The sequence below is a fragment of the Lissotriton vulgaris genome, chromosome 5, assembly GCF_964263255.1.
Source record: "Lissotriton vulgaris chromosome 5, aLisVul1.2, whole genome shotgun sequence".
In the NCBI taxonomy this organism is placed as follows: Eukaryota; Metazoa; Chordata; class Amphibia; order Caudata; family Salamandridae; genus Lissotriton; species Lissotriton vulgaris.
In genome coordinates this window covers 1024441551-1024456058 of record NC_141693.1, presented here as the reverse complement: position 1 = coordinate 1024456058, position 14508 = coordinate 1024441551, and positions in this window count along the sequence as shown.

The following is a 14508-nucleotide window of genomic DNA, read 5'->3' as shown; positions in this document are numbered from 1 at the left end:
TGGACAGACAGCTGAACAAGATACAAACCATCTTGCCAGAGTTTCTGCTGTCTGAACGAACTGTAAATGTGTGCATTTGGTTAATCTGCAAATGTAAAGGCTGCTTGGGAGACGTAACTGACTTTATTTGATGGAGTCACTTAAAGAGGATTATTTTCCAGAGGTATTATATGGTGACCTGATGAGCTGTGGAGTGCGTGCTTTTAACCGCATCGCTGCTGCGGTCATTTTTGCACTGCGCTGCTTTTTTACAAAAGCCGCTTTACATGACGAGCTCAGCTCGAGTTTGCACTCTTCAGTTTTTCCCATTTTTGACTCACAAGGATGAAATTGGTACCAGCTTATCAAATGATGGTGGTACAGAAACCAACATTACACACTCTGACCCCACCAGGACATCACAATAACTTGCACTACAGACCTGCGACCAAAATAATGAGACTTTGCACATTCTTCATTAGTGAACAGTTTAGGTAGCACCCTGTTAATAAACCGAGACCCAGTGAGGCACATGTAGTCATCTAGTAAATATAATAAAAGGTAGCAGCATGCTCTCTGCTCAAGGTCTGTAGTCAAATTGGTTAAATTAAAATGGTGACAAAGCAGTCCACAGGCTTTGAAATAAGCAATTTAAATATAACGCCTGCTTCCTTTGTAGCTCAAGAGGGATGACCTCTTCCAGGTGTATTGTGTCTTATTCAAACCAGTATTTAACATGAAATAAAACACCTGAAGTTGGCTTTATTTATTCTACTAGTACTGCTTTCATACTACGAGTCATCACCCTAGTGCTTAATTTGAGCCAGTGGATGCAGGTGGGGCCCACCAGCACTCAATTTTGGAGACCAACACTTTTGTTCTCTCAACAGAGTTTGCTACACTACAGAGCAAGAAAGAGAAAAACACAAAAAGGGGAGAGAAAGCGAAACACAGAAAACAGTGATAAATGGAAAAAGCAGAGATTAAAAATAATTTACAAGAGTGAGAAGGGGACACAGAGTATCTAGTGGGGCAAGAATGAGGCATGAGGTAGAATCAAAATTGCCTGGATGAACCACAAAGCATTACACTGCAACACCCCCTTCTACCTGGCATAGAAACTGACCTGATTCAGTGGTAACAGACCCTCCAGAATCACTGGCTCCTTACTTCTTAAGCCATATAAATAAAAAATAAAGCCTATCTCTAATCCTTCTCCGGAATTACCCCAAACATTTTGAACTCTATCCCTACTGAAATCAGATGCAACCCGTCCACATCCACCTTCAAGAAAGAGGTAATACTCTTTCTATCCAACAAGCTCCCCTCATACTGATGCCTCACACCATCTCCTCTAGATCGTTCCTGCCTTCGTATTTACCCACCACCTCTTATATCGCCGTAATATGATCTAGATGTAAACTCATGCTACCTTATGTGCTCCCATTTCCTTATTTGCCATTAGTCGATGTGTATATATCTGTATATACTGTAGTTTTATTGTTATTTTTCCTTCTGCCGTCTATCTTTTCTTTGAACACTATTTGTAAAGTGCTCTGTCAGCCAAAATGATCTTCTTCGTCCTATATAAAACTCCAAATAAATAAATAAAAAGACCCAGCAGCCATGGTTTTTGGCTCCTCGGCCTTCAATAGTGCTAGACGCGTACTTTTGAGCAAAACTCTTGCCCTCAGCCCTTATTCTTTTCCAAATTAAGCAATGCATCACCCAAATGGTCAAGTAGTGATAAAATAATTGCAAAAGTGATGGACAATAGAAAGTTACTTAAGGAATATGGCAATAAAGGCATTAATTCCTGTTTCCGCCTCATCAAGTTTCTTGTGACCTTATTTACCAAGACGCCAGACCCATCTGCCACACCAAAACCCAACGATGGAACTTAATTATCCCAGCAAATGTATTTCATAACTTACCACTATGTTTATATGTTCCACCTTTGCCGAATTGAAAAGGTGCTGCTCAATCATGCCTGTACTCAACCGCAGAAATACTAGAGAAAAGCTGTAACCAGAACTATGTATTTATTTTACTGTTTCTATTTAGTTACTGCACCATAGAGGTACTAGTCTACTGTCTAAATGAAATAACATTATACACGTGGTAGTAAGCGAAACAAGTAATTCAAAAATAAACAAGTTTATATGATGTGAACATTAGTTTCAGTTCAGTTGTAGCTTTTAACGACTTCTTGAAAGACAGAAGAATTGTAAGAAGCTGCACCTTCCCTGAAAGCCCCATAAGTTTGTTTAGGTTCCCACCACGCATTTGTTAAACACATCTGTCTGATGCCCAAGAAGAGCGAAGAGGGCAAGAAAATGAAACGGAGAAACTGAAAAAAATGCACCAATCTTATTTTGGTGCACTCCTTAACCCCTTCAACGCTGATGACGAGCTCAGCTCGTCATGAAGTACACCTCTCGTACGCTCATGACGAGCTGAGCTCGTCATGAACCCCAGGATTTGCGAATCTTTAGCGCACAGCTGGAAAATGCGCTGCACCGATGGTGTTAAGGACAACAAGGAGTCTAGCAAGGAAAGAGAAGCACTGTGCCACATGGGGTGCTTTATCGCTACTCTGACTATCCAGATTCAAAATGGCAGATGGGTCCCTTAGGCAGCCTAGGCATGTTCTCTATCCATTGATGTTCATATTTTATGTTACACAAATGTGTATCAACTACCATGAAAGCAGCAAGTTAACTGCTAGAGAAAATTAATGAACCAACAGCACAACAGATCCCCAGGCTTATAAAACAAACCCCATACAATATGCAGACTGGATCTCAACTACAGAATCTTCTGCATCTTCTAGAATGAACAAGGGAGACACCGCCAAAGTCTCTCCAATGAAATGTCAGAGAGCAGCAGCTGACAGTCTTACAGCATTCCTGGAAACGCATTAGCAAGTGTCCACACGGTGTTTAGCCAAGATACATCTGAATTCGACCCTACATGTACTCATATTTTAGGCTTGTTTCACCAAATCCCACATAAAAAATATATAGGCAGATAGAATGCTCTCTTCTACTTTTAAATTTCAATCAGACAAGGTTATCTCATATCTGCGACAATGGTTAAGAAAGTTGAGCACGCCCAACTGATACCCGGCCCCTATCAAATAAAGTGAGCACCACAAGTGCTAACTTAAAACACGCCTTGCCACCATTTCGGGCTGGTTATTTTCTTGAATAACTTAAGAGACAAAACAGCGCTACTTTACCACCTTCAATGCTGGTAAATGGTCGCTTGCCTTGGGAACGGTAAAATATGTGCTGCTTTTGGCAGGAAATGAAGCAGAATTTGTTGATATAGCTAAAGTAAACAACAGAAATAACTAACAAAACAACAATACAGCTAAAACATAACAAAACACAACACAATAAAATAAAACAAGCACAGATAACTACATCTGCTCATTGCAATATTGTAGCTCAAAAACACAGCAGTGCACAACAGAAATGTTTTTTTTTTTTAATTTCTGTAATTTTTTATTGTATATAAAAAAATATATATTTACATGGAGCATACATGAGTGGCGGAAAGAAGGAGGAGAAAAAGAAAAAAGAAAAAGAAGGCGCAGGGGTCCTCTAGGAAACAGACCTTTATTCTGAAATCTGTCTATTCTATTTCTTTATCTAAACCTCTCTGCCTATCTTTAGTTCTGACTCTGTCTCTCTGCCAAGTGTCATCTAAAGAAGTTTAGCATATCATTTAATATTGTTGGCATCATGTGGGCTTGAATTAGCAGGAAATTGGTAATACAATTCAAAGTTTTTTTTGAACAGGGGGTCCCAGCAGAAGGTCTTGCCTGGGGGCTCCAAAATCCTCAAGTTGACACTGGTGTACAAAGTAACAGAATTCACAACCACGACAAAATACCACACACGAAAAATGCACATACATTCTTGTCATATATTAGCATATCCAGAAGCGTACTTTCATAATACGGTGCTGAAAGGTGTTTGCAACAAACACTGCCTTAATTTACCAACACTAACATCAAATAATGCCAGTGGAAAATACTTTTTTGTGGCATGCAGGTCTTGACCTGAATTAGATCAACTCACCCTTTCTTGACTACAGTTAAATTGGTTAATAGTTGCACCTCTTGTTTCCAACGATTTGGCAAAAACAGCAATCTTATGCTCTGTATAAAAAAAGGTGTCATCATGTCTTAGAGCTTTCTTTCCTCCATTTGAGTCTGCAATTGAATCCCTCTTGGAAAAAAACCCTACAAATTCAAGGAATACTCATAAATTGAATGCAGGGTCATGCAGTTCTCTAACGAAGCGAGTCATGCAAGGGGCACACGTGGTTCATGAATTCTCACTATTGGTGCATAGAATCCAAATATGCATAGATTATGTATAGGTATGCACCGACTAGTGAGTGAGAGATGAGCTTCCATCGAGCCTAATCAATGTTAAGGTTAAATCGATACCTCTGCGCTCAGCTCCAAAAGCTTTTCGGTCAGTTACCTCTCTGGCCTACAACATAACCAACAATCAGCAAAAAAGGGTGCAGTTAACACAAAAAAACATGCATTCAGATCACCCATTGAGCCTGTCATTCAACACATCAGGACTCCTCTGTGTATGCAAATGCACAGCTTGTAATAATACATATTTCTAATTATTAGATGGAAATTGTGAACTGATTACTTTACATACATGAAAAGTACACACTGTCATCTTTTGGGCATTATTTGCACATCGGTGAAGAAATAGAAAAACGACCTCAAAGTTCTGCAGAAGGTTGACATCCCATTGCGGTGACAATTATGCAGAGTATATGACTTTGGGATGCTGCAATGTTTCGAACTATGACATGCCAATTTGGGTAATATGCCTCAACTAACTGGATAATGAAATTATCATCAATAACTAAATGATGATTATTTCGACCATTAAGCAGCACAAGTATTGATAAAATGTAAATAATACATATGTTAACCTACCCCCTTAACTACACGCATGCGTACAACAGTCCCTACACTTTAAAATGGCTATCCGAATATGCAGTTGAAGTGTATTACAATGACTCTGCTAATTCACAGAAAAATTATGCCTTCACTACAGAGACAATGTGTGGCAATTCTTTAAGCTCCCTACATGGGTCTCTATTTAGGAGAGAAATAGCTATAGATTAGGAGGGACCCTTATGCCTTGATAGCATTGATTCTGTCCAAGGTTCCTGTGCCACCCAATCTCCCAGCACATGTCCTCATTTTACCTACATTAAAGGTTTTGTAGTACATCCCTTTCAGGTAACTCTTCTCTAGTCCTTCTGTGATCGAAGGTGCACAGACACCATGCCAGATTCTCAGAGAAACTAGAGTGTGACAAATGGAGAAATGACAGTCAGGGCAGCGGATGACTTTATCTCTGTCACCATGCCTTTACTCCACCTGCCAAATTTAGAATTCATTGCCAACTCTGTGGTGAACTCTATTAATCTGAATCAACAGCGCTCGTGGCCATTCATGATATGTTCCCATCATTGGTGATGGACGCTTACACCAAACCTTTAAAAGTGTATACATTTCAAAAACAAACTCTGAAAGTGGGGTTTTGTTTTTTGTAAACGTAAAAGCGAATGGCCCGATACTATAGGAGTTTCCTCCAATGGCATGGAGTATTTTAAAAATGATTTATATATACTGTCCTAAACTGCTAGGATATTCCCGGCAGTAACTGCCTGAAATAAACCGTCCAACTGCCCACTCCGAATAGGGTGGGTTGTCGGATGACTCATACTCCGCCTGGCAGTCGGAGGAAGTTTTAAAACCGGCAGAATAAATTTTACTCTGTTGCCGAAAACCTGGAGGTTTACACATTCCATAATTGGCCAGCAGGCCGCAAGTTTGGCAGATAGGATACTCCATTGCGATACACAATATTCTGTCTGTTGAACTGTAATCAGAACCTAGGTTTCCTATTATGATGTGCTTAGATTTCTGAGTATAAGGTGATCATCGGAAATTACATTTTCTGCACACCTAAAATGAGCTTAGGTGCCTCTATCAATATCTGTAATCTACATATACTTACCTCCTTTATGTATCTATATACTTTCCATGTTACTATGGATCTATATATTCATCACTTTCTTCTAATTTAGCATTTCCAATGCACTACCCTATTACTCAGCCTATACTTCGCTCAATACATCTTCTAGCCCAACCTTCTGACTCACCTCGAACTTCTTCTACTACTCCTTCCAATGCACTACCCTATCTCTCATCCTATACATCTATCAATATATCCTCTACTTCCACTCTCTCATTTATCCCAAACCCCATTCCAATACTATGATTGCCAAAATAACCCTTTCTAGACTCTCTTCTACTCTACCCCACCTTGTATCATTTGACACCTCTTTTACTATGCCGATCCCCTAAAACAAACCGTTCTAAACTCTTCCCTCTGAGTCCTCCCCTCCAAAACTCCTTTTTACTCATCAAAAAGCCTCCTCCTTCTGCTAAGACCTAAAAAAAAAATCCTTCACTCTTTTATCCCTCCACTATCCTTTTCAATCGAAATTAACAGACTAACATGTTCACTTCTCAAATTCCATATTAAACTATACTAATATACTACCCAAATAATGGAATAACATATCCACTACTCAAATTGCTTCATTTTTTTTACTATACTAATTTTCAATAGCAATCCTTTATGGGTTCCGGAGCGGCGTGCTACTCGCCGGAAAAGCGCTTCAACACCCATCAGGGGTAGCAAGTGCTATATGAATGCAAATCTTTTTTCCCATTTTATCCCTCCGCTATCCTTCTCACTCCAAGTAACTGACTAATATCCACCACTGAAATGACTACATAGCTCACCATATTAATTCACCACTAATCCTTTGTAGGCTTCCTGAATAGCGTGCATCAACAAGCGTTATATAAGTACAAACCTTTGTCCTCCTCTATCCTTCTGCTATCATTCAAAATCCAAATAACTGACTAACCTATCCACCACTTAAAATGTATTTGCATGTTTCACTATACTAATTCAACACTAATCCTCTATGGACCCCGGCTACTCGCCGAAAAAGCGATTCAACACCTCTTCAGGGGTAGTAAGCGCTATATAAATGCAATTACAATACAATACAATACAAAAAAGTGTACCAAGCACCACAGTCCCCGTACCTAAAAGCCTAAATGATCTTGCATGTGCAGATATACGTGTTTATGACACGCGGGTGTCTCTGGGAAGCCAAAGGGAGTGAGGGGTAGTGATACACATGTTCACTTAATTGGTTGCATGATTTAGCCCTGCTGAATTTCCAGAAGTACTAGCATTCAAGGAAATCAGTTGTTCCTAAAAATCTATTTACTACACATGTATGAGGACAGACCCTTTCGAAAGATGCTCCAATTCTCTGGCCACAAAAATTTGACCTCTTGCACGTGGCTGGTACTTGCCAGATCATTCAACTCATTTGCTTTCCTCCTCATTATGTTATTGTGTGCGTGTATGAGATTACATTTATTCTGCTCAATTTGTGGAGTTCACGGAGTCCAAATGCTGATCTGATATTCACACCATTTTGTATAACAAATAGTATGTCTCTTCTGAGTAAAAAAAAAAAATACTTTTCTTTAGCAAAGATTTGAATTATATTTTTATATTTTGTAATGATATACCTTGGACCCTGCCATTGTTCTTTCGACCAACAGAGAATCATTCTCTACACAACAGGAGAGGCTGAACAAGGTCCTTTGCTCTGGATACAGAAGAGATTCGCTTTTGTAGTTTTTATTGTCATGCGCATCAGCGGCCATCTTGGAATGAATTTTCTTCAATAGAAATCCAATTAGAAGAATTCCAGCCGTGTGTGCGCATGTATCTTAACATATGCATGCAATAAGAAAAAAATCAAAGTTGAAAGCTTGACTCTTTAGAGCTGAGACTTATTGGCTTTGACATTGCTTGTTATAAGCTGTCCTTTACTGGTTTACACAATGAAAATATTAGACTATGATGAAGTCTAAATTTAACCTAATTTCACAGAATTTTAAATGGGACTTTACAATTAAAAGTCAGTACATTTATTTTAGTTTTAAAAAAGTATAAAATTATTCTATTTATTAATAAAAATACGTCTGAAGTACAGTAACAGTTACGATTCGCCTTTGTTGCTAAGCTACAAGATGTAAAACGGTTGAGAATGTAATTTGAATGATGGATTCTAAAAGCGTTAGTTGTAAACACATTCCTACTAATAGACAAGCTGCGAGCTAATGAGATTTATTAATACAATATTGACTTTCATCTGCTGATCCAAAAACAAAGTTATGTTCTTGCAATAGCTCAACCTGAGAAAAAAAATCTGCACAACAGGCAAACCAACAACTAATCACAAATCAAGAGCACCTGCTTAAGGGAGACAAAAAACATTCAACATAGTTAAATCTTTTGGTGGGTATGGATCTGCGTGACGGTTTTCTGTTTGTATTAAATGAAGGCGCTAGAAGAACGTGTTTGCATATATAGAAACGTAATTTACTGGCTTTAATCCACAAGATATACGTGTAATGAATTTTACGAGAGGCCTTTTACTCACAATAACGAGATGTTTATAATGCAAGAAAGTCACCAGATCCACACATTAACAGGAAGAGCAGGGGAGAGACTCTCCTGGTGCAGAAAGCTTTCCACAAAGAGGGGACCCTTGAGCACTTTCTCAGCCAACACATGCTTTGTCATGCTGGGACATACGGCTAGATTCATCAAAGACCCGTTTTGCGAGTCTTTAATAGCGATTCATAAGGAATCGCTATTAAGGACTTTCAAAACGGGATTCATGTAGGAATTGCAAAAAATATTGCGATTCCTACATCTTCCTTATTTGCGATTAGCAAATTGCTAATCGCAAATAAGGAATAACTCCCCATTCATTCCTATGGGCCTAAAGGCCCATAGGAATGAATGGGGAGTATTCCTTATTTGCGATTGGCAATTAGCTAATCGCAAACCAGATAGCGATTTCAAGGGTGCCAGGGGTGTCCAAAGGACACCCTGTAGCACTCCTGAAATGCAAGTTTACACAGGTGTTGCGCACACACATGTCCAAAGGACATGTGTGTGTAACATGTAACAGAGAAAAATGCACTAAAGTGCTTTTTTCTAATTTTTCGCTATTTACCACGAAGTCAGACTTCGTGGTAAATAGCGACCAAATATTGCGAATTCGCAATTTCAAATTGGTTAATGAATTGCATTTAAGGAATCTCTAATAGAGATTCCTTAAATCCAATTCCTCGCAATTATGCGATTTCGCAAATAGCGATTTTTGCATTTGGGATGATGAATCCCAAATGAAAAAATCGCACTCGCAAAGGTCCAGATTCTCATTTTCAAAGCATTCTGCATTGCCTATAAATCACTACATGACCTGGGTCCTGATTTCCTGAACAAGAGTATCACTTGGTAAATTCCGCACAGGTCCTTACGATCTGCCTCTGTCAAATGTGCGGCAGTGCCCATATTCATGCACATGGCTTGGTGAGGCAGAAGCTTGTGCCGGGAGCAACAAAAGCATGGAATGCTCTTCCTCTATACATCTAAGCCATGCCCAGCCTTTTGGCTTTCAGGAAAGCCTTGAAGACATGGTTGTTTACTTCTGAATAGAATCCCTCCCTTCAGATCCTTTCGGTCTGTCAATTCAGCTAGCATCAAGATGCCTTTTTGCTAATCGACTGCTTTAGAAAAATCATTAACATAACATTGCCCACTAACTACAACATAGGTCCATTTGTGAATAAGGCCCTGCATGACAGAAAGTACACTCATCCCCTGGTATCGAGCAAACTACTCATTACAGATCTGCAGCTCTTGTGATGCAACCTCAAGGACTTATATCCGTTACTCGCCACAGGCTCGTCCCAAGAGTCCACATTTCTTAAGCTGCTTGTATTCTTTTGTTTGTTTCCTGAACAGGCAGGTTTTTACTGCAGAGCTGTGAATGTAGCTTATATTTTTTTTTAGTTCAGTAGTTTTTTATTGAAAAAAGACATATATACAAGGTACAGAGTAAAACACATTGGGAATGGGAAAAAAAGAGGATAGGAAAAAGAAAACGCCCGGGGGGGGGGGGGGGGGGGGGGCTAGTCGTGCGAACACTGTCTCTGTTGGCCTGTGCTTGTAAGTGCATAGTCCATGTTCTCACGCTGTCTTCATCCTCTTATCGTTCCTTTAGACTTCCCCCCGCAACTCTTGTGTGCTGTTTGGTTGTCTTTCTACCCCCCTGGCGGCTCGAAGAGAAAGGAGAAGGAGAGGTGTAGAGATATGGAGAGTGTAGAGAGCAATTGTGTCGCCGAGTAGGTGATGCATGCGGATTGTGAGCGTTGCCTAATCTGGGTGTTCAGGGAGGCTTATGGGAGGACAGGTAGTTGTCTAGCGACATCCACATCTCGCTTTTTTCCCCTGAGTTCGGTAGGCTGTTCGTTGTTATGGTGTCGGCTGCCCGTAGGAACGTGACCCAGTTGAACCAGGCTTTGAAAGTTGCTTTTGCTGAGTCTTTACAATTGGTCAGCACTATCTTGACCGCCGCTGTAAGCAGGAGGTCAATCAGGTCCCTGTCATTCCCAGAAGTTATTGATGGGTCTGTGTATCCCAGTACCAGATAGTGAAAGTCCAGTGTTAGTGTGGCGCCTGTTAGGTCGTTAATGAACGTGTTTATTGCGTCCCAGAATTTCCTGGTTTTAGTGCAGTGGAAGAGTAGGTGCGCCAGGTCCCCCTTTTGCCTGTTGCAGTTCCAGCAGGAATCGGTTTATCTGATTCCCATGGCGGCCAGGCGTGCCGGGGTCCAGAAGGCTTTGTGTAACAGCCAGAATTTTGTCTGGTCTAGAGTCGTTGTCACCTTATGTAGCTTATATTCACATGCGAGCAGGACATTCTACTTTGCTACTCTGTATTGAAATCATTCACACTGACCAACTGGTTCAAAGCTTTCGGCTTTAAACTACTGACCGGCTTTGATAGCAGCATTTAGCTTGTTTTATCAGGCAAACGTGAAGCTGATTAAAATTGGCTTCATAGAATCAATGAGCATGTTTTAATGATTAGCATTGCCCATGACACCAGGAAATAGCCTACGGCTCTTAGCTAAATGCTATTGAACTGGGAGCTTACTCTACCATCACATGAAACCAGGCTCACTCAACCTTTCCTACTTTCAGTTTCCTGTTTTTCCCTCCTATTCACACAATAAAGGTGTCTCTTGCTTGATTGACTTACTGACCCTCTACCTGTTCTATTTTTTCCTAACCCTTGCTATTTTCTGTCCTTACCTAGTCTACCATTCACACATAACCTACTTTTACCATTCAGTCCTTGTTTTTTCTGAAAATGTGTTTGCTGTCAAATGATTACAGTAGGGTTCGAAAAATGTCATGTTCTATGTAATGTTGAAGCATACCTTCACCTTATTTTATGTACAGAGTGCTGATACTCTGGGGTCAAATGCACTTCATAGGAACGTATAAAGAAAGAAGAACGAGGAAAAAGTCTTGCTGGGATGTTATTTTGCTTGCTCGCGGTCACTAACTTGAAGTTGAGGACCGCGAGCAAGCAAAAAATGCCTGCTACAGTAGGCATTACTGCACTGTGCTACGTGCAATTTGCGTAGCGTGTAGTTGCGCAAACTACGCGAGCGTAGCATAGTCCTATGCCCAGGCCTAATTACCATGGTATTTTTCCTATAGCTGTCAGTGGCGCTCGGACGGGCGGGGCTGACCAGAGCAGGGGAGGAGTGCTGTGCACTCCCAAAGTGCGCATTAACTAATCTTTCGGGTCTGGTAGCTGACACTACTCTGAAGCATGGCTTGGGTGGCCACCTGGGGGTCGGGTGCTGGGCCTGGCCTCAGGCTGATGGGTGGAGCATTGGATTTAAAAAAAAAAACTGGAATTCGCTGAAAATACAAGGTTAAAGTGAAGTTAAGTTTGCTTTCGTTACACTTCTATATGCATTATAGAAAGATTTCAGAAATTCACTCAAAAGCCATAGTTGAATCATAACTTATCTCTTCTTTCTCTTTCTTCTTTTTCTTTCTTAAAATTCATTTCCATAACGTTGCATTGCTCTCCCTTGCTGATACTCCTATATTTTAGGATTTGCATTATTTTTTCGATGTGGTTAACCTTTAAAAGCATTGCGTAAATTGCAATGTTCTGTTATGTTCAAAATAGTTTTCTCAATAAAAATCTTTAAACAAAAAAATAAAAATAAAAACTTCTAACTTGCCATTTCAATGTATACAACCACACACAGACACTTCTAATAAAGCCCGATGAGCTCCTTCAAAAGACATAACAGAACGCCTATATCAAGAAATCACATAAACCTCAATTAAGGTTCAAAATGAATTTATCCATGATGTGATTCTAAGAAAGAGTTGACTATGAGGAAAAAAGATAATATATCTCACTATCCAGAAAATTGAAGAAGTGCAAATTGCAACACAGATGAATGTATGCAAAATATCTGAGAGGAAAGCATGTTTCAAGACCCCAGTTTCTATAAGGGAAAATCAACCCTGTTAAAATGCCTTTCAATTATAGGCTACATTTTCTGGTCAAAACACACTCAGGAAAATAGATCATTAGTACAGCACAATTAACACATTTGTGTAGAACGCAAAAAACTCTGTCATAAAAGTAGCTAAGAAACCTTTGAAGAATTGTGGTTTGACTCTGCACAACTCACTAAAATATCATTTGGTCGCCATTACTAAAATTACAAGGTTCTTGGGGACATCGAGCAATGTTAAAAAGGATAGCTATCTGCACAAAATCATCAGTTTATTTTTTATTTTCTCTCAGATTATTTTTTCTAATTAAAGATCGGAAAGAAATTGCTTTTAAACGTTGAAGGCATAAAAGTACAATACCTGAGATTCAATCATCCCTCATCTTTTTTTTTCAGATGACAATCTGACTGAATGCCTACAATTATAAGAAGTTTATATGTTACTGAGTTGCTGTGGTAATGTAATATTATATCACGAGAATGGTCATCATGGAAAAAGGAAGGACGATGGTCAAATTTTGGTGTTTCTAGTTCAAAATAATTTAACAACACAGACCATTTCTGTGGCCAAAAACTAGTATAGAAAACTATATGAGATAGAAAATTAAGAGAGACATTCAGGCAAACAGAACATATTTGAATGCATAATTAATGGCCATTAAACAGGAAAAAAAATGTTACTACTATAGGTGGCATATGTGAAAAGGGCAGATGCCATAATAGAACTGGAGAAGCTACTTTAAAATGTATCTATAACACTCAATAGGTCAGCAAACTAAAAGATGCAATTTTCTTGACTTTACGCAGGTTGTGTCTGGCACAAGCTACAAATCAAGACATTTGGGTTAAAGGGTTCAGGAAGAAGTTCTGGAGAAGTTTGCATCGGCTAGAGTTCATACTATGTGCATCACCAGGATTTGGCTTTTTGGGCACTTTCACTGCTCTAAAGTGTTCATTGGAAGCTGCATTTCATGTATAGGGTTTGCCTCTTTAGACCTCTATGTATGCACTGTGTGCCTGACTTTGGCCAGAGCTTGTGATGCCATCCTTAGAATATTCAGAGTGGCAGTTGGCATTTTGAGGGTGAAGCAGCAGCTGATGCTGGGCTTGCTGGCCCCTTCATGGTTGCTTCTGATGTAATTTCCTCTGGAAGATGCTTGGGTAGTACTTGTTTAAAGTATTACCTGGTGCCTTACCTATGCTACTGGTGAGTCCCCAGCTTCTAATTCTAAATTTCATGCACAGAACTGAATTTCAGAATTCTGTAGGAGTTGTCGTTATCTTTTTGGGGGCCAGGTAGGACGGATATGTGAAAAAACAAAGGGACTGTATGCGGCAGCGGCTCCTCCGCTAAGGGGGAGATGCTTCGCCCCACTGGTCTGTGAGCAGTTAAAAAAATAAAAATAAAATGATAATAATTCATTGTTATTATCATTTTATTTTTCTGTCCAGGCTCAGCTGGTTTACATTTTAGGTGTGGGGCGGGGCTGGGCTGTCACAGGAGCAGGGGAGGGAGTGGTGGCACTCTCTTAAGTCTGCTTGATTGTTTGGCTGGCCGTCTTGGCCCATCTCTGTTAAGTAGCAGCCGTCACTGACTATATGATCCCAGATGAATGACCACAGAAGCTACGGTGTACAGGATCTCCTACACTCAGTGGATGAAACACTGCAGAATGCAAAGCTCGTATGTATATGTAAGCAGTGCCACCTTAAAGAACGACTCTCTACCATACTACTCAGTTTTTGACATCAGCATTTAAGTCTTTTGAAGTCAATGTGAGCTTTGCGAAGCTTGTGGTTGTCAACCCTGGATTGTATGCACATTGTAGAGTCGTACTACCAGTAATCAATAACTTCTCGAGGACAGCAAGTCTACCACAAAGAAATCTATGGCTTTCCTTAAAGAGTCGGTTGAGGCAGAAACTGTACCTTCAGAGATATTATCAAGTACAAAGGGTTTAGAGAATG